Genomic DNA, 23,204 nt, shown 5'->3' on the forward strand with positions numbered 1-23,204 from the left:
ATGAATTCAGCGTGTATTATCAAATTAAAACAATAAGTTTTAATACACGCTGAATTTGATAAATTTAATAAAAAAAAATAAGTTTTATTAGTTTTGGGAATCAAATTATAATAGAAAAAGAAATAAAAATCATTTTCAACTCTAACACGTTACCTTTTTTATTTTTCTCAATTAAAATAATTTTTCTAAATGTCACAAACAAGTTTATTTAATAAAATATAATAATAATCTTATAAGTACTAATAACTACTCCCTCCGTCCCATGGAGTTATCTACATTTGCTTTTTGCACGCATTTCGAAACTTCTATAAAATATAGTTTCGTAATTTTTTTTGTATTTTTTTTTGAATAAAAGTTTAAACATAAAACTTTTATACAACAAAAACAAGTTTTAAAAAATTAATAGAATTATACTTTAAAAGAACATTGAAAAGCGTGTCAAAAAGTGATGTAGAGAATTGAATGGGACAGAGGGAGTAATAAACAACAATCAGTAATAACTATTCCCTCGGTCCCATTCATTTCTATACACTTTCCTTTTTTTATGTCTCATTCAATTCTATACATTTCAAACTTACCAAAAATAATAAGAATTTAATAATATAAAAATCAAGCACATCCACTACTTTCTCCCACTACACTCACTTTATTCATAAAATATTGATTGGTTCCACCACTTTACCCAACTTTATACATTTTCTCACTAAATTACAATTTTTTTTCTCTCATCTCACTACCTTACCAAAACTAACACTCCCTCTCTCCCAACCCAAATGGTTTGGGCACGGAGGACAAGAAATATAATAAGATAATGTTACTTTTGTTAAGATAGTGTGATGAGAGATAAAGAAAAAGTGTAATTTAGTGAGAAAAGTAAAAAGTTGGTTAAAGTGGTGGGATCATTCAATATTTAATGAATAAAGTGAGTGTAGTGAGGGAAAGTATGAGGTGTGGTTGATTTTTATATTATAAAATTTTTACTATGTTTGGTAAGTTTAAAATATATAAAATTGAATGAGACATCCAAAAAAGAAAAGTGTATAAAAATGAATGGGACAGAAGGAGTATTATTTTAATGAATTTCTTGTCCTCCGTGCCCAAACCATTTGTATAGAAATGGTTGGGACGGAGGTAGTAATAAATTACATTTTTCAGCTACTTAATTGTATATTTTATTTAATTATTATCATACTTAAAGACTTTGTTAAACTCTTGACCATAACAATCCATAAATTTCTTAACTGTTTTACAATAACAACTTAACATCATCATCCTTATTACTTGAAAATAACAACAATCTCATTTCATCGTTTAAAACAATGCAAAAACCCTTTGTTATTAAAATAATGCAAAAGTCAAAATATAAAATACGAAACATTGAAAATTTGGTACGGTACTTGTTTTTCGGTACACGCGGAATTTACTGAATTACCCTTATCTTATTTAAAAGTTTTATTAGCCTTGGTAATCGAATTATAATAGAAAAATAAACCATAATGTTTTAAACTATAACACGTTACCTTTTTTATTTCTCTCAATTAAAACAACTTCTCTAAATATTACGGACAAGTTTATTTAATAAAATAGAATAATAATATTATAGCCACTAATAACTAATAAATTACCTTTTTCATCTCTTTAATTATTTATTTTATTTAATTATTATTTTACTTAAAGACTATGTTAAGCTACTTGACTTTAACAATCCATAAATTTTTGACTCCTTTACAATATCAACTTAGTATCATCTTCCTTATTCCTTAACAACAACAATCGCATCCCTTCGTTTAAGACAATGCAAAAAACCTTTGTTCTTAAAACAATGCAAAAGTCAAAATCATATGCACCTCTAACATTATCTGTCGCATATATATTTTATACAGGCCTACAATAAAAAAATATTTGTTTAATATAATTTTTCCTATTAATGTGAAGACAAATATACTAAAGTAAGCATTATCTTACAATTCAATTACATAAACAAAATGAAATAAATATTTGATTTTTAAAGTCGGGTTATTTATCTATCTATATTATTATTTTAAATACGAAACTTTATTGTTCTTCCATCAATTACATAATTTCCTTTTCTTAAAAAATAATAATATTTTACTGAATTGCCCTTACTTATTAATATCTAACCAATTACCTTTGTAAGTAAAACACGTTGCCACTTTTATTTTCATTAAATAAAACAACTCTTTATCTACAAATATTTTAGACAAACCTTTTTAATTTATACATTTTGTAACTAAAATATGTTGTCTTTTTTTATTTTCTCCAAATTAAACAAATCTTTCTCTAATATATTATGGACAATTCTTTTTAATATATGTTGATTATCTATTTATCAATCAATCTATCTTCTATAATATTTATCTATTTATTTCTATTATATTAAAGATGAAATATTAGAAATTTTAGTACGGTACCTCTTTTTTGGTACACGCGCTGAATTTATTAAATTACCCTTATTCTACTTAAAAATTTTACTGGCTTTGGGAATCAAATTATAATAGAAAAAGATATAAAATTTGTTTTTAACTATAACACATTAGCTTTTTTATTTCTCCCAAATAAAACAATTTCTCTAAATATCACGGACAAGTTTATTTAATAACATATAATAATAATATTATAACCACTAATAACTAACAAACAACAACCACTAATAACTAATAAATTACTTTTTTCAGCTACTTAATTGTTTATTTAATTTAATGATTGTTTTACTTAAAGACTTTGTTAAGCTTGTTAACTATAGCAATCCATAAATTCTTAATTGCTTTACATGAACAACTTAGCATCATCATCATTATTACTTCAGAACAACAACAATCCCATCTCATCATTTAAAATATTGCAAAAACTCTTTGTTCTTAAAATAATGAAGTCAAAATATAAAAGACGAAACATTGAAAGTTTTGGTACGATACCTGTTTTTTGGTACACACAAAATTTATTTAATTACCCTTATTTTATTTAAAAGTTTTATTAGCCTAAGTAATCAAATTATAATAGAAAAAGAAATAAAAATTGTTTTCAACTATAACACGTTACCTTTTTTTAATTCTCTAAATTAAAACAATTTCTCTAAATATCACGGACAAGTTTATTTAATAAAATAGAATGTTAATATTATAACCACTAATAGCTAATAAATTATATTTTTCAACTACATAATTGTTTATTTTATTTAATTATTGTTTAAATTAATGACTTTGCTAATCTACTTTACTTTATCAATCCATAAATTCTTATCTCCTTTACAAAAATAACTTATTATCATCATCTTTATTCCATGACAAAAACAACAATCTCATCCCTTCATTTATGACAATAAAGAAAACATTTGTTCTTCAAACAATACAAAAGTCAAAACCATATGCACCCCAAACAAGTAATCGTCTCATATATATTTTGTACGGGTCGATAATAAAAAAATATTTGTTTTATATAATTGTTTCTATTAATGTAAAGACAAATATACTTAAAATAAATATTATCTTACAATTCAATTACATAAATAAAATAAAATAAATATTTGATTTTTGAAGTCGAGTTATTTATCTATATATATTATTATATTAAATACGAAACTTTATTGTTCTTCCATCAGTTACATAATTGCCTTTTCTTAAAAAATAATAATAATTTACTAAATTGCCCTTACTTATTAATATTTAACCAATTACCTTTATAAGTAAAACACGTTGCCACTTTTATTTTCACCAAATAAAACAACTCTTTCTCTACAAGTATTTTAGACCAATCTTTTTAATTTATACATTTTGTAAGTAAAATATGTTGTCTTTTTTATTTTCTCCAAATTAAAAAAAAAAATTCTCTAAAATATTATGGACAATTTTTTTTAATATATGCTGATTATCTATCTATTAATCGATCTATCTTCTATAATATTTATCTATCTATTACTATTATATAAAAGACGAAATATTATAAATTTTGGTACAGTGCATCTTTTTTGGTACACGCTGAATTTATTAAATTACCCTTATTTTACTTAAATGTTTTATTAGCCTTGGGAATCAAATTATAATAGAAAAAGATATAAAATTCGTTTTCAACTATAACACGTTAGCTTTTTTATTTCTCATAAATAAAACAATTTCTCTAAATATCACGGACAAGTTTATTTAATAAAATAGAATAATAATATTATAACCACTAATAAATAATAAACAACAACCACTAATAACTAATAAATTACCTTTTTCAGCTACTTAATTGTTTATTTAATTAATGATTGTTTTACTTAAAGACTTTGTTAAGTTTCTTGACTATAGCAATCCATAAATTCTTAACTGCTTTACAAGAACAATTTAGCATTATCATCCTTATTACTTGAGAACAACAACAATCTCATCTAATTATTTAAAATAATGCAAAAACCTTTTGTTCTTAAAATAATGCGAAAGTCAAAATATAAAAGACGAAATATTGAAAGTTTTGGTACGGTACCTGTTTTTTTGGCACACGCAAAATTTATTTAATTACCCTTATTTTATTTAAAAGTTTTATTAGCCTAAGTAATCGAATTATAATAGAAAAAGAAATAAAAATCGTTTTCAACTATAACACGTTATCTTTTTTTTAATTATCTCAATTAAAACAATTTCTCTAAATATCACGGGCAAATTTATTTAATAAAATAGAATGATAATATTATAAGCACTAATAACTAATAAATTATATTTTTCAACTACTTAATTGTTTATTTTATTTGATTATTGTTTAACTTAAAGACTTTGCTAATCTACTTGATTTTATCAATCCATAAATTCTTAACTCCTTTACAAAAATAACTTAGTATCATCATCCTTATTATATGACTAAAACAACAATCTCATCCATTCGTTTAAGACAATGCAGAAAACATTTGTTCTTAAAACAATGCAAAAGTCAAAACCATATGCATCCATAACCAGTAGTTGTCTCATATATATTTTGTACGGGTCTATAATAAAAAAAATATTTGTTTTATATAATTTTTTCTATTAATGTAAAGACAAATATACTTAAAATAGACATTATCTTATAATTCAATTACATAAACAAAATAAAATAAATATTTGATTTTTGAAGTCGAGTTATTTATCTATCTATATTATTATATTAAATACAAAACTTTATTGTTCTTCTTTCAGTTACATAATTGCCTTTTCTTAAAAAATAATAATATTTTACTCAATTATCCTTAATTATTAATATCTAACCAATTACCTTTATAAGTAAAATACGTTGCCTCTTTTATTTTCACCAACTAAAACAACTCTTTCTCTACAAATATTTTAGACAACTCTTTTTAATTTATACATTTTGTAAGTAAAATATGTTGTCTTTTTTATTTTCTCCAAATATAAAAAATCTTTCTCTAAACTATTATGGACAATTCTTTTTAATATATGTTGATTATCTATCTATCAATCGATCTATCTTCTATAATATTTAGACTATTATATTGAAGACGGAACAATAAAAGTTTGGTTGGTAGTCAGTCTAGTCACACACTGTAATAGTAATATTTAAAATAAAATACTCTCATAAAATATATATTCACAACAGAATTATAATATGTCTAATGATTTGGGTTAAACAAAATTATACTATTGATCAAATCTTAAATAAAAAAATAAAAATAACTACATGTAGTTAATTGGATTTTAGGCTCAGGAAAAATAATAAAATAATAGACTATTGATCCCGCTAAAACATTATATTATTGGACCGGGCTAAAATAAAATAAAAATTTGAAAGAAAATTGGTCGATATATATATTATTCTTTGGGTCTAAAACAAAATAATATTCACCCCGGGCTAAAATAAAATTAAACAAAAACTAAGTATATTTAGCTGGATTTAATTGATATAATGGTGTAACGACTGGGATTTTCGCTATGTACTTATATGATTAGAATATAGTTTTAGTGCTGTTACGTGGATTTATGTGTATAATAAAAAGGTTAAATGATTTTGTGTTTTATGTATAATTTCTGTAAAAAAGTAAAAGGAAACGTGAGATAACTCGTTCCAGTTTGATAAGTCAGTGAAGACATAAGATACGTGGATTGTCGGGCCGTCAGGTTGAACGGAACCCGTAATATAAAAAGGGAATTAAATGAAAAAGGGAATAATGTGTTTAAGTGTACGAAGGTGAATTATGTTTGATGTGTCTATGTAAATATATGTTAGTTGATGGTTACGTGTGTGAATCTGTGATTTATGGGTTTTACATGTTTTTAAAAGAATTTAGTTAGTAAAATAATGATTATTTTGATCCTTATATATTTTAATAAAATAAGCAGAATATGATCAAGGTGTGAAATTTATTTTATTACCCTTAGAATAATCCCATAGACTTTTAAAAAATAATAGTTGGATTGAATTTGACATTTTGATATTTTAAAATGATTTATCAGAGTTTATTTTTGTTATTGGAGATTTATTTGTAAAATTCATAATAAATATTTTATTCGCTCAAAAATTTATTTAAAAATATGGGTGAATAGCTAATTTTATATTTTATTTTATAAAAATAAAATTTTAGTTATTTGCATTTTGTGTGAAAATAAATAAGTATATTATTATGTTTTGGGGCATTAACAAAAGTAGAAAAAGAAAAGTTGGAATTTCCAAATTACTAAATTGCCCCTAAATTGTATATATATATACCCCCTCCACTCCTCCTCTCCCATTCCTCTCTCTCTCTTCACACTCTCTCTCCTCTAACTCTATTCGATTCTCTTATCAAACTCAATTCTAATTTAGGATTTGAGTTCCTTTCATCTTGTATATATACATACATGGTTGCATATATGTGTGTGTGTGTCAGTATTTGATTCGGTAATGAACCCTCCCAGGTTCTTGTTCTTGATTCGGGTTTTGGTTTGTTTATGCAGAGAATTAGGTGATGAATGCTTGCATGTGATTGTTAGATGGATTTTTGAGAAATCGGCGAGGTTTCATCGAAGAAAACCCCGAATGGGGCATCTCCGAGACCTTGCCGCCGCCGGTGATGAACTCCGTTGAGCCGACGGTGGACTATGATGCTTGTATGAATCCTGCCATGATTATTCAAATTCAATTAGTTGATGCATGGTGATTTAGTGTGAAATTTGAAGTAATCGATTTTGAGTATTGATTTTTATAAAGTCGAATCACGTGTTTTAAACTTGATTTATCGATTTTAGATTATGCATGTTAGTATTCTTGAAATATTCGATTTTTAAAAGGATTATTGGGTTCGTTTTAATTGTTAAATTCAGTTGAGATGATTCTAGTCCATGAATTTTGGTTCAAATATGTTTAAGTGAAGAATTTCCATATTTGATTTAAAATTGGTATTACTAGGTTCAAAATTCTGAATAATTCGATTCTAATTATTTGATTAAGTTCAGATATGTGTGATGGTAAGATATAAAACTAGGGTCGATTGATTTTGAGATGACATATGTTAAGATGAAAGTTGCATGTTATAGTTTGATTCAGTATAGGGAATTGCATGTTACTTATTTTTTTTATTTTTTTTTGCTAAGTACAAACTGCTAAAGGTTTAGTTAATTGTTGTATTTGACCAAAAGGGTTAACGTATTTGTGAATACGTCATGCCCGATTTTTGAAAAGAAAGTGTATATATATATAAAGTATGGACGTAAAGTTTTGGTTATAAAGGAATGTGCCCGGTTAGTTGAATTCGTGAATATGTGATTACTTGCTATGCGTAAAAGATCTAGTTAATTGTTGATCTAAAGCGTATAAAGGTGTAACCTATTACGTGTTATGTGTGGTATATATAAGATAAGCGGATATCGCAATTGGGATAGAAGTTAGACGTTCTGAGAAATTTCGTAAATCGATTAAGTTTCTAATTAGGGTTTGTTTCATAATTGTAGATTTGAAAAGCGAAGGCATTCAAGATAGGAGCAGAAAAGAGGTCCTATGTGGCAGTAGCTTGTATACCGTGAAATAGGAAAGCTATCTGAGGCAAGTAACTCTGCCTTCTATTATTAATTGATTACAGAGAGATTATTGTTGATGCCATGCACTGATAGAGTAAAGAGTCCCCGTAAAACTTGTTATTGATTCTTGTGATAACCCTATTATTGTTCCTTGTGATAAACTCGTTATCAATCCTGGTGACAAACCCCAATAGTAACCCCCTTGGTTCAAGTAAACCCTATATTTGTATTTTGTTAACTTATGATCCTTTGACCCTAAGAGAGTCTTAATGAACCTTTCAAATGTTATATCTTGTTAACCTATATTCCTTTGATAACCCCTTGTGCCTTATTGATGCGTCGTTCTTTGAAACTATCATGAGCACGACCTTGGTATACCCTGTTTAACATTTGATCATTATCATTAACTTACGATCCCTGTTTACATTCAATTTGTTCACTTTCTTTGAATTCTTGAATTGAACTTAAGAATGATTTTCGACTTGAATGGGTCCAAATGATTTCACATACTTGGTAATGTTAAAACAAACTTAGTCAATCCTTCTATACTTCTAGTATAAGGGTTTTCCAAATGAATTCCTGATGAATTGGATAAAGACGTAAGAGGCTAGTGGGACTAGTCTAGTCACGTAGGAGGCTAGCGGGGCTAGTCAAATATAAAGGCCGAAATAATGCCATAGGTACCTTAATGACCAGATAAGGTTAGTAAGGGCTGATCACTCGTATTATATTTAAAGATGGATATTACAATCAAAGGTTCTTTAGTATTTTTTTAAAAAGAGAAAATGTATATATTTGATAAAGTAGTTTCCTTCTTTTAATTGAAATAAAACAGATTGAATTGTATCTTCTTTAAAGTTATGAAATTTGATCGAGAACCCAGTCACTTTACTTTGTTATTGATTCTCGAAGCTTGAATGGTTGCTTCCTTTAAACCGAGAAACTCTTTGAGAACCCCTTTATTGATTTGTGATGAATGTCGGCTTTCTCCCAACTTTGAATCTTGAAAGTCCGAGAACCTCTTTCAACACCTTTACCTAGCCATTAATAGAATACCGCCACCTAGAGTTTTGAAAGTAGAATGCCTTTATTATGTTGATATTTAGAATAGTTAAATAGTTACTTGCTGAGCCTTTTTGCTCATTTATTTGCTTTGATCTAACAATGATAGTTAAGCAAGATGATGGCCAGACTTAGGCGCACCGCTCGCAAGAGCATTCCTGGAGGTCCCAATCGTGTTGTGGGATTTCAGATGCCAGAGCAGGTATGTGAGCAAGCGATAATAAGTTGGTGGGAAGTGTATTAGCTGAATCAGATACTTTTGGGTTATCTGTCGATTCTAAGTCGGAATCGAATAATTTAAATTTATTTATATTTTGGGTTATAATAATTATATTCTGGTTGGTATTTTGTCTCATACTTTATCCTGTTTAGATCCTGTTAGTTTCGGGGTTTTTTATATTATGTTGTTATTATATTAGTTTATTGTTGTTGTGGGTCCTCATTCCAAACCCCGAGATTGAGGGCGTCACAAGTTGGTATCAGAGCTACAAAATCTTATCCCTGAGACAAGTTAGGATAAAAGGGTATGTGGGTAATTAAATATTGCGAGAGTATTCGACTCATAAAGAGTTGAGTTAGACTATTAAGTATATTCTAAGTAAAGTAAATAAGTCAAGATAACAATTAGAGTTAGGGCATCGAGTCAGTTGGAAGTTTTACTTAACCCTAATGTTATTTCTTGGATGTTATTTTATGGTGGTAGTGATGCTGATTATGAAAATAGTTTGTTACTAGGATCACCTGTAGAGCCCCGGTACATTAGTTCAGACCCTGAGGAGGATCCGTCTGAGGACAGTGTTTCCCCTATGCCTGTTCCTTTAATACCAGTACCTGATTCCCCAGAGGTTAGGGCTGATTCCCCAGCTCCTATGTTTGAGTCCCCAGCTCCCGAAAGAGTGCCTATTGTGCCTGTACCTGCCCATATTAGTGATGATTTGGCCCGGGACCGTAACTTTGTGTTGACTCGCATACCTAAGTTGAGATCTTTGGTAGACATGTTGGCCCGAAAGTCTAGGTTGCAGATGTCAGTGCCAGAGCCCGAGTGGCGTGTTCGTATTGAGATGGTGGAGTAGGTTTCCCGTAGATGGTTGGATGAGGATCTTCTTGCAGTGATGCTGAGGCCGAGGCCCGCAGAGTTCATAATATTATGCGTTGGATGATTTCCGTGTTGAGGGAGATTCTGGATCTCCATGTGTAGTTTGGATGTGAGTTTAGACGGGATATCTGGTAGAGCCCGTAGTTGTTGTTGTTGTATTTTTTTTCAGCGCCAATAGGTTTTGGGATATTTGGTCAGATGTTGGGATCCTTTTTATGTTGTATTATGATCTATTATAGTGTTGGTTGTGTTGGTAGTAGATAGGTAGAAGTTAGGGGTATATAGGGGGATATTTTCCTCTGTTTAACCCTGTGATGTTATTGTACCTGATTCCCATAACTTATTGTACTTGAACTATCTATCTGTGTACCTCCGTTACCTTATTGAGAATCGATAAATTTCATAAACTATCTATCTATGCATCTTGTTTCTATATTACAGAACCCCGAGTTTTATAAACTATTTTTCATATCCAGTTTTCCAAGTAATCATATTCAACACCATTGTGATAATATACCTTATTTCATGTGAAAGCCCTAACCGGTGAGTGAATTATGTAGTAATAGGATTGTATGCGCAAATGGGTAAAAACTTAAAACCCGAAAAATAATCTCTAAAAGAATCTTTATTGTTATGTATGCCATGCTATTGTATTACTAAATAATTGCTCATCAGGTTTATAAAATTTCCACTACCAAATCACCAAGAAGAAGAAACTCAAACTCAAAACCAAGAGCAAAACCAAGACACCCCTATGATTGTTAGGAATATATGTATTAGTTTGATGATAAGTTAAACAAAACACTTAAGTAGAAATCTAGTGTTTGTAGCCTCAACGGATAAGACCATCTTGGCTATCCGTTGATGGAGTAGCTTTACTTAGAAATAAGTTTAGTATTGTAGCACATTTCAGTCTCTGCATTTAAGTTATAATTCTTAAAAGTTGTGGGAAATTATAAGTCATGTTGATTACTAGTGGATATGCAAATAGGAGGGCTAATTATAAATATTTCATGCCTTGTAATTTTGTATAAATGAAGTAGTATCAATTGATAGATTAAAGGCCTTCAACGGATGAGAAAGAAAGCTTCAACGGATGTCTCTAAAGCTTTAACAGATAACATCCATCAACGGATGAGTGCATCAACGGATAAAGCCATCAACGGATGAAAGCTTCAACGAATGCTCAGTTCAATAGCAGTTGATAGTGACAATTCATAAGCTGACAGAGGCACATGGGTTGACAGAAATAATTGGAATGTGGTAGCCTCTTGGAGGAATCAAGAAAAAGTAGCATTTCCATTCTGGTGCAAATAAGGAAGTATTCAAAGATTCACAGATTATCTTAGATTGCATTGGATAGAGAAATGAAGAAGAAGCATGTGAATAACTATTTTATAATTGTATTTTATCTTTGTCTTCACCTGTAAACTTGGTGATATATAAACCAAGTAGCGGCTAGTAATTAGATGTGAATTTTCCAGAGCTGTTTAGAAAAACATAGAGAGAAAATCATCTAGATTTTCTGAAATACACATCTCTGGTGGAACAACAAATCCACCAGAAAAGTTTTTAAAGCCTTTGTGTTCTTTACATTTGTGTCTTGAATATACATCTGTTTGCACCTGCTCAAAGCAATTCACACACATCTGTTCATTATAACACTTAGCTTTTAAAACTGCTCAAAACTTGAAAAAAGTTTTGAGATTTACATTCAACCCCCCCTTCTGTAAATCTCATTGTTAGTTCCTTGGGAATAACAATTGGTATCAAAGCAAGCTCTTGACATACAAAGAGTTTAAAGATCTATTCTACTAACAACATGAGTAAGAAGGATATTGGAGTGAAGATTCCAATTCTGGAAAGAGATAATTATCATCACTGGAAAGTGAAGATGCATCTACATCTTCTCTCTCAAGATGAAAGCTACATCAACTGCATTGAGAATGGTCCTCAAATCCCTCATAAAGTGGCCACAGCTGCCACTGCCACATTTGCTGTTGGACGGTCTATTCCCAAGCCAAAAGCAGAATGGACTGATGAAGATATTGAAGAGGTTCACAAGGACAAGAAGGCCATGAACATTCTGTTTAATGGCCTAGACAAAGATATGTTTGATAATGTCATTAACAGCCAAACTGCTATGGAAATTTGGGATACTGTGCAACTTATCTGTGAAGGTACTGAACAAGTTAGAGAAAACAAAATGCAGCTTCTCATTCAACAGTATGAATATTTTCATTCTGAAGAAGGAGAATCATTGAATGATACCTTCAATAGATTTCAGAAATTGTTGAATGGATTGAAGCTGTATGGCAGAGTGTACCAAGTCAAGGATTCCAACCTAAAATAAGCCTATGACTGTTTCACTAAGGAATTTTCAAGATTATAAGGACTTCACACTTGAAAGATTATATGGAATTTTGAAGACCTATGAACTTGAGATGGAGCAAGATGAGCTGTTGGAGAAGGGAAAGAGAAAAGGTGGATCAGTTGCACTTGTAGCTGAAAATGAGAGAACTGAAGCCAGGAATGAAGAAAAGACAATGCCAAGTCTCAAAATTGGCACAAGAAAATCAGAATCAAACAAGGGAAAGGAGCAAGCAGCTGAGGTTGAAGACAATTCCAGTCAAGATGACTCTGATGATGTTGATGAACATCTGGCTTTTCTGTCTAGAAGGTTTGCAAAGATGAAATTCAAGAAAAACACTAGAGCCACTAAGCCAAACAAGAACATGGTGGACAAATCTAAGTTCAAGTGTTATAACTGTGGCACAAGTGGACACTTTGCAAGTGAGTGCAGAAAGCCAACTTCTGAAAAGAAGAAATTTGAGCAAGTGGATTACAAAAAGAAATATTTCGAATTGCTCAAACAAAAGGAAAGGGCTTTTCTGACTCAGGAAAATGACTGGGCAGCTGATGGAGCCAATTAAGATGATGATATGGAGTATGTCAACTTAGCCCTGATGGCTAATTCTGATGAAAATGAAACTCGTTCATCAAGCAACCAGGTAATCACTACTGACCTCTCTCAGCTTTCTAAAAATGAATGCAATGAAGCTATAAATGATATGTCCAATGAATTATACCATTTACGTGTTTTCCTTAAATCACTGGCTAAAGAGAACACAAGAATTAAAGAAAATAATTTGTTTTTAAGTGATAGGAATGCTGTTAGAGGGTAAGGTAATTGAGCTTGAAAAGATTAAAATCAAATGCTTATCTGTTGAGAGTGAACTAGAAGAGTCTGTTAAGAAAGTAGAAGTTCTTTCTAGACAACTAGAACGTGAGCAAGATGTAATCAAGGCCTGGAAAACATCGAGGGATGTTAATGCTCAAATTGTCAAGGTTCAAGGAATTGAATCACTCTGTGAGAATGCCTGGAAGAAAAACAAAAAGGAAATATAATTAATTGATGGACTGTCAATGGATGTGGAATCAACGGATGATGAAAGTCATCCGTTGAAGGAAGAAAAGGAGCATCCGTTTGAATATAGGACACATGACTTTAGATCAGTTAAAAAATAGGCTTAAGTTGGTTAAGGATAAAAAGGAAACTAAATGAAAATCTAATAGAAATGGGAAGGTAGGGATTAACAAACACAATAATTACACACCTGATAAGTATGCTCCTAGAAAAAGTTGTGTGCATTGTAGTAGTGTTAATAATCTATCTGCTAACTGCAAATCTGTTAAGAATGCTCCCATGTCTTTAACTCCCTCTATGCCTAACATGTCTATGTCACCACTGCATGCTATGCCTGTTATGTCTCAACCTAATCCACATGCACATTTTGCAAACATGCCATATGTTAATAATCCTTATTTTGCTGCATTTAGTATGCCTCAAATGCCATACAACATGCCTATGTGGAATAATATATTTGCACAATCTATGCCTTATCAAATTCAATCAAATGTGCTAAATGATTCTATGACTAACCCTACACTTTAACCAACTACATCTGAGATCAAGGTTGACTCAAAGTTACCTAAGTCAAAAGGTGCAGGAAGTGTGAAGTCTAGGAAAAAGACTAACAAGGCTGGACCCAAGGAAACTTGGGTACCAAAATCAACTTGATTTGATTTTGTTGCGTGCAGGGAAAAAGAAGGAATCTATGGTACTTGGACAGTGGTTGTTCAAGGCACATGACTGGGAGATTTCACCCTGCTCACAGAGTTCAAGGAGAAAGCTGGCCCTAACATAACCTTTGGAGATGACAACAAAGGGTTCACTATGGGATATGGCTTGATTTCAAAGGAAAATGTCATCATTGATGAAGTTGCATTAGTTGATGGTCTCAAACACAATCTATTGAGCATTAGTCAACTATGTGACAGAGGGAATACTGTTTCCTTCAATTCTGAAGCCTGTGTTGTCACAAGTAAGAAGGACAGCAAAGTGGTTCTAACTGGAGTTAGAGAAGGGAATGTGTACTTGGCTGACTTCAACTCTACATATGCAGAATCAATTACTTGTCTTTTCAGCAAAGCAAGTCAAGATGAAAGTTGGCTATGGCACAAGAAGCTGTCCCATTTGAATTTCAAGACAATGAATGATCTAGTCAAAAAGGACTTAGTTAAAGGAATGCCTCTAGTGGAATTCTCAAGGGATGGACTGTGTGATGCTTGTCAGAAAGGGAAGCAAAAGAGAGCATCATTCGGTAAGAAGCTTGAATCAGCAATTGATGAACCATTACAACTGCTACACATGGATCTTTTTGGACCATTCAATATATTGTCAATTTCAAGGAAAAGATACTGCCTAGTGATTGTAGATGATTTCTCAAAGTTTTCATGGACCTATTTTCTTGGATCAAAGGATGAAGCTAGTGAAATCATTATCAATCATATCAAGCAAGTCAACAACCATCCAGATTTCAAAGTAAGGAATATCAGGAGTGACAATGGAACTGAGTTCAGGAATACTACCATGAGGTTGTTCTGTGAAGAAAATGGGATCATGCTTGAGTTCTCAGCTCCAAGAACTCCACAACAGAATGGTGTGGTGGAAAGGAAGAACATATCACTAATTGAAGTTGCAAGAACAATGCTTGAAGAGTCAAAACTCCCAACATATTTTTGGGCTGAGGCTGTTAACTGTGCATGTTACACTCAGAATATTTCTCTGATCAATCAGGCAAAAGGCATGACTCTCTATCAATTATTCAAGAGAAGAAAACCAACCTTAAACTTCCTTCATGTCTTTGGTTGCAAATGCTACATTCTAAGGAACCAACCTGATCACAAAGGAAAGTTTGATGTAAAGGCTGATGAAGGGATATTTGTTGGTTAATCTGCTGGAAAATCATATAGGGTCTACGATCTAAGAGCCAACATTGTTCTGGAATCTGTGCATGTTGTGTTTGATGATAAAAAGATTGATGGAATTACAGATGAGGGACATCATGAAGGACTCAAATTTGACAATATTGAGATATATTGTGATGATAGTGAAGATGAGAATGATGGAGAAGACACTTCAAAAAGGATTCAAAATCTGCCTTTGGATAATGCACAAAATGCTGCATCAGTTGAAAGTCATAATTCAGCATCCGTTGACAGAAGTAATGCAACATCCGTTGAAAGACAAAGTGCATCATCTGTTGAAGTACATAATGGAGCATCCGTTGATCATAGTTCATCAACGGATAATCAATTTACATCATCAGTTGATAGAACTCCCAGTTCCTCACAAAGGACCAATAACACAGGGGGAGTTTCAACCAATCAATACTCTATCTCACATCATGACAATACTGAGGCAACCTCATCTAGAGCTAATCTACCACCTCAAAGGAAATGGACCAAGAATTATCCTTTTGAACTAATCATTGGTGATGCAACATCTAAGGTGCAAACTAGAAGGGCTACTCAAGATGAATGTCTATACAATAGTTTTCTATCACAAGAGGAACCTAAGAGAGTGGAAGAAGCTCTATTGGATCCAGATTGGATTTTAGCAATGCAAGAGGAGCTAAACCAATTTGAGAGGAACAAAGTATGGAAGCTGGTACCCAAGCCAACGAACAAAAGTTCCATTGACACAAAATGGGTATTCAGAAACAAGATGGATGAAAATGGCATTGTCATAAGGAATAAAGCTAGATTGGTAGCCAAGGGCTACTCTCAACAAGAGGGAATAGATTTTGATGAGACATTTGCTCCTGTTGCAAGACTTGAAGCCATCAGAATTTTTCTAGCCTATGCAGCCCATGCCAATTTCAAAGTCTATCAAATGGATGTCAAGAGTGCATTTCTGAATGGAGAATTGGAGGAAGAAGTTTATGTGAGCCAACCTCCAGGGTTTGAAGATCCAAATTTTCCAAACCATGTGTATTATCTGTTGAAAGCACTCTATGGACTAAAGCAAGCACCTAGAGCCTGGTATGAGACTTTGTCAAAATTTCTCCTAGATAATTACCTCACAAGAGGTACTATTGACAAAACTCTTTTCTTTAGAAATGTTAATGACTCTACAATACTTGTTCAAATTTATGTAGATGATATTATATTTGGTTCTACAGATGATAAACTTTGTAAAAAGTTTGCTAAGTTAATGCAAAGTAAATATGAAATGAGCATGATGGGAGAGCTAACTTATTTTCTTGGTTTACAAGTTAAACAAGTTAGTGGTGGAATTTTTATTAGTCAAACTAAATATATTTATGATCTCTTAAAGAAGTTTGACTTAATGGAATGTTCATCTGCAAAAACTCCCATGGCCACTGCCACTAAGCTAGAATTAAACAAGGTTGAAAAGTCTGTGGACATTACAAGCTATAGAGGCATGGTTGGTTCACTTCTATATTTAACTGCCAGTAGACCTGATATAATGTTTTCTACATGTCTTTGTGCTAGATTTCAAGCTGATCCTAAAGAATCTCACTTAGTTGCTATTAAAAGAATTTTCAGATATCTCAAAGGGACTCCAAATCTAGGAATTTGGTACCCTAGAGAGTCTGGTTTTGATCTAATTGGCTACTCAGATGCAGATTATGCAGGTTGCAAAATAGACAGGAAAAGTACAACTGGCACCTGTCAATTTCTAGGGAATAAGCTTGTGTCATGGTTCAGTAAGAAGCAAAATTATGTTTCTACATCAACAGCTGAAGCTGAGTACATTGCTGCAGGTAGTTGCTGTGCACAGATATTATGGATGAGGAATCAACTATTTGACTATGGGCTAAATGTTGACAAAATTCCAATATTTTGTGACAACACAAGTGCCATTGCCATTACTGAAAATCCAGTGCAGCATTCAAGAACCAAGCACATTGACATCAAGTACCACTTCATAAGGGAACATGTGATGAATGGTACAGTGGAACTTCATTTTGTTCCAAGTGAAAAATAGATTACATACATATTTACCAAGCCACTTGATGAATCAACATTCACAAGATTAGTAAGTGAGCTAGGTATGCTTAATTATTCCTAAATTCATGTTCTAATTGTAATTTGTTTTGTAGTCTGAAATGAATTTGTTGTAAGAACAAAGTTGGCTTTAAGTAAAGTTTATTCTGTCAATGGATATTCCCTATCCGTTGAAAGCCAAAATTGTTCTATCAACGGATGTCCATTATCCGTTGAAAGACAAATACATTTCTGGTAATTTTATCCTTCAACGGATAAAACTGTGTTAATCTTCAACGGATAACTGTTTACCTCATTCGTTGAAGTGTCACATCAGTCATTTTGAGTGAGTCACAGCCGTTGATTCTATTTACTTAACCGTTGATACATATATATACATAGTTGTATGTATTAAAGGCAGTTTTTAGAATACATACAGTTTTTCTTTTATTCTCAAACGACTATAATTCACTTAAAAATATTGTTTAATCATTCTCCTTATGTTTTAATTTGAGAAAGTATAAAAGCCCCTTTGAATTCTTATTTTTAGTTTACGCTTTCTTACAATTGTCAAAAGCTTTTACTCTCTTTCTCTCCCAAAACTCTCAACTTTTCTCTGCAACTTCTACTCACAACAATGGCACCAGTAGTAAAGATAATGTCCCAATCTGGGTTTGTCCATAAGAAAAACAATTTCGTAGCTTTGGTGGAAAAGAATGAAGCCCACTCAGATTATCACAAGATGATGGACTTCATCAAAAACCGTAAACTAAGCTATGCTGTAATAACCCCAATTTTTGGGAATTTTTTTTTGAAACCCTTATGAATAGTGTTTTTGCTGATTGAGAAATTTTTTTCATGTCACACTATGTAGGGTTCTGATATGGATATTCTGAGGTTTTATTAGTACTCTATATGGTATATAAGTGTATGCAAAGATCGTCAGAATCCAATTGCGAACACTTTGATTTTTCCCGGAAATACACTAGATACGGAGAGAATTGAGTATAAGGTAACAGGATAAAAAGGATTTAAATTAAAGGATTATAATAGAGGATCATAAAAATAAATATAATGTATTGAGAAAGGTTAAGGGAACCTAAGTAATAAGATCCCGGGTATGATCCCTCAAACGATAAACGAAAATGAAAGTTAAGCGAACCGTATAACAGATCAGCGGTCATTAGGCAAACAATTAGAAGCTAATCAAAGAGATTAGAAGGGATGATGACATAGCAATGTGACATAAGCATGACATAAGGGGAAGGAGATGTGGTTGATTTAAAACCACACAAAGTCAAGGCTAGAAAAGTAATTAACCAAAAATAAGACAAAAAGCAACCAACCAAGCCAAAACATTTCATTTTCATCAAAAAAACACAAAACCCCCATTTTCTTCTTCAAGCTCTCGACCTCTTTTCTTAAAAAATGAAAGTCCAAGCTCCTCCACTTACTATTTAGCAAGGTAATTATCCTAGCTTCTCCTAGTTAAGTTACATACTTCCTATAAGTTTAAACTTCTAATTCCAAGCCAATCTTTTTCTATAAATCAAGAAAGAAGATGGTGAATAGTACTTTCTTGAAATTAATTTTTGTGTTCTTGATTTCTTTGAAAGAACAAGCTTGTAGGAGGTTAGATTAAGGCTTCCATGGGCATTCCAAGGATCTTTCATGGATTAAAAGCTTCAAGGAAGGTATAACTCTTCATGATCTTAGCTTTAAGTTTTGTTGTTTAGATTTCCTAATGTTTAGATGAAGGGTTAGGGTAATGGGCGTGTAATCATGTTAAAGCTTGTTATGAGTATTTTAGTTGGTGAGAGGCATGATTATTGTGTGTTTAGAGATTGGTTGATTTTGTGATATTTTTGGAGTTGGAAATCTTGGTTAATTAGTCAATGAACTTAAGTAAAACTCTTAGTTCATAATTGAGAAATAAGTATGAATTGGTAACATTGATTTGATGGGGCTGTTGGAGTGTGTTTTGGATAGATGTTGGTGGTATGATTGATTTGGGGTTGAATTGTGGTTGGTTTTTAATGGTTTAAATTTGGGAAATCACGTAAACATAGCCGTCGTAACGTCCGATTTTCTTTAGACTGTTTTTGTGCATAACATTAGGACCCGAGAACCCCCTGATAGATTATGACCATTGCCATGTCTAGATAGCTCGTGTTACAAGCTTCGTTTTGATATGTGGTTCGTTCGATTCCGATGCACGGTTTAGGAGAAACGACCATTTTAAGTAACGGCGTTTCGCGAACGAAACTTTTCCCCTCGCCTTACTTTGAAACATAGGTTAAAGACCAAAAAGGGTTAATTAATGTATGAAACAATTATGGTAAGAGTGTTAGGCAGTTGGTAAGACACTCGCGAAGGAATCGCCTTAAAACTCGTAAAGGTTAAATTATTAAAAATGGTGGAGCCGAGGGTACCCGAGTGACTTAAGAGAATCAATAAGCGCAAAACAAGTGTTAGAGTCTAAGTTAGTTAAAGTATAGATTTACAAGTGACTTTGGTTTAATTCCAACTTACTTGTTGTTTATAGGTTACCAGACTCGTCCCGAGCCATTCGTAACCCCCAGTCGCTCAGGCAAGTTTTCTACCCGTTATACTGTTGTGGTGATGTATATGTGTATATGCATTATCTTGTGATAGTGCATGATTGTTATTAGCAAATTTTGCGATATATTGGAGCATGCTGATATGGTATATATGCATGTCTGTTTCGTAATCTGGTTATCTATCTGTTGATTTCAATGCTTATAGTTGCATAATACCTATGCTAGAGATAAGCAAGTAGTTGCGTATACCCTTAGTATAGGGGATAAAAGGTGAACATATTTCTAAACCGGGAGTCGATGTTCCCGAGTATATTGTATATATATACATATACATATATATTTATATATATATATGGTTATAGTTTTCAAAACTATTAATCGAATAAGGTTTATTCGATAACTTTATTTTATTTAATGAATATTATTATGAATATTCATTCGAGGGCTTATGACTTCTTTATTTTATTAAATGAATATTATTTGAATATTCATTCGAGGGCTTATGACTCTTTATATTATTTATTGAATATTATTTCGAATATTATTCGAGGGCTTATGACTCTTTTATATTATTATTGAATATTACTTGGATATTCATTTGAGGATGTATGACTCCTTTATTTTATGAATATTATTTACAGTATTCATTCGAGGTATTATGACTCCGCTTATTACTTAATAATATTCTTTATTGTATTAAAGAATAAGGTGTCGATAATCAAACTTATTCTTGATTATTCAAATAAAGATATTACTTTCGTATAAGTATATCTTTGATTATTTGCTATTCATTCGAGTATAAGTTTTCCAACTTCTACCTCCATTATTCTTTATGGGAATATTATTTAAATAATAATATTCAGACATTTTCTAAATATTCCGGGGACTGGTTTACTTCATTAAATCAGCTTTACTCCAAACACTCTTTAAAGTGTTTTCGAGTCTTCAAAATGATTTTTAAAAGTTAGAGCGGATCCCAAAACTCATTTTTATATTTAAGATCTTCCTTTTTAAGGGGATTTAAATACTTGCTCAAAACCTGAGAGATCCGGCTCTGTGGTGTATTTTATATTCGCAACACGGTTGCAGTTTTGGTAAATGAATTGATTACTTACCCAACGTTCGGGAAGTAAGTCCATCTATTGAGTCGGCATAAGCAACATGGGCTCAGTGGGCGTCCATGATAGTGTAAGTGGCTCAGTGGGAGTCCATCAAATGCATAAGTGGCTGAGTGGCAGTCCAGCATAAGGTCCTATTACGACCAGGGCGATGACCAGTGGGGAATTCGTCCATCTACTAGTAGAAAAGGTTACTTATGGGTATCTTTGCCTGATCAGCAAGATACCTGGTTTATGCCAAAATTCTTTTCCTTTCCAAATTTATTGGATATTGCAACTCTGTTCATACTTTACCTGACAGAGGATTTCAGGAAATGTATAAAGAAGATGTATATGTGGATATATATATATATATATATATATATATATCAGAACTTAATGAAGTATATCCTAACTTCATTTCCTTTAATAATATTTCAAAGATTGAATCTATTCAAGTCTTATCTTGTGGTCTCATCAGTGGGATGAACTTTTGAAATTAATTATAACTTGAACGGTGGTAGTTCAAGTAGTATTTGGAAAAGATATAAGTATATTGGAGTATCTTGTAACTTCATCTTTTAAACTTATATCTAGTTAATAATTGTCTTATGAATGACAAAGATTTTCAGAAAAAAGTTGAGACAAGGTTAGATATATTAGATCACCTTGCAACGATACTTTTTATACAGTTATAAACTAGAACTTTGTGTATATTATGCATGGAAGAGGACTTCCAAGATTTTGAAAAGTATATATGTATATATATATACTGACTATTTTGCGACTTCATCGCATTAAAATATCAAACTTGGTTCATTTCTTTTGACCAAGACTTTCATGAGTACTATGAGAAGGCTCATATATTGTTAATCATTATACATATTATTTTGGTGGGCTTGCTGCTCACCCTTGTTTTCTTCTTTCATCACACAACATCAGATAGACAAGATGAACAGGACCAAGCTCCCAATTCGCGAGCGGATAGGAAACATTCCGCAGTTTTCTATAGGTGTTGAAGTCACTGTAGCTGAGGTAGGGAAATACCAATAGACTAGGCTTCAACTTTTGATGTACCAGATTATGTATATTTACGAATTGTAATAATGGCAAAGAAAATGTAAATTTATTCAGAAAACCTTCTAAGGTGTATTGGCAGATAATTGTGGAATAAAATGACTTGTGATTATTTTTGGATGTTCATCTCTGAGACTATAACGTGTGGTGGGTGTGTTTATTGTGGGGTCACAGTACAGAGTAGTTGATTAATTATTAAGGTTGGGTGTTACTAAGGGAAATGGAACTCGTGACAACCCGGATCTCCGACTCCGGATCTGGGGGTGTTACAGAAGTGGTATCAGAGCTAAGCGTTATAAACCTCAGAGATGATGTGACGTTAAGATAATAAGTTCACTAAGATAATAAGAACTCTTGCCAAGTTCATAGTCGGGCTACCTAACGTAGTATTGACAGTTAAAACCCTTATGGGAACTCTTATAAATATCGTGATAGAAGCGTAGTTCGTTATCGTAGACGGTAGCGGGCTTCCGAACCCTGAGGTTGAGGAGCAACAATGCGATGATGTTTATTACTTATTAAAGATCAGATTATGGATCTGATAGAGCGTCCTAACGCGGGATCGGATGATGTTCATATTGAGGATATAACGGTTGAGGATGTTGTCCTAGAAGGGATAGTGCTGAGGAGGATCCCATGGAGGATCCTGACAAGAATGAATAAAGGACCACTGAGGAATTGATGACCATGGTTAGGTCGACTACCAGAGGTAGGATTGGTCGGTCACTACCAGAGGTTCGTTCAAGTTTGTAAAGATAGTCTCCCCTTTAACGCGGCTTACTCATAAGACTGAGAAGTTCGAATAGACAGAGAAATGCGAGAACAGCTTTTAAGAACTGAAGCAAAGGTTGGTGACGGCCCCTATGTTGGCGTTGCCGGATGGAAAAAGGAGATTTTGTGATTTGTAAGTGACGCTTCGTATAAGGAATTAGGGTGCTTTTATACAGCACAACAAGGTACTCGCGTACATGTCAAG

The sequence above is a fragment of the Apium graveolens genome, chromosome 2 (assembly GCF_009905375.1).
Source record: "Apium graveolens cultivar Ventura chromosome 2, ASM990537v1, whole genome shotgun sequence".
In the NCBI taxonomy this organism is placed as follows: domain Eukaryota; kingdom Viridiplantae; phylum Streptophyta; class Magnoliopsida; order Apiales; family Apiaceae; genus Apium; species Apium graveolens.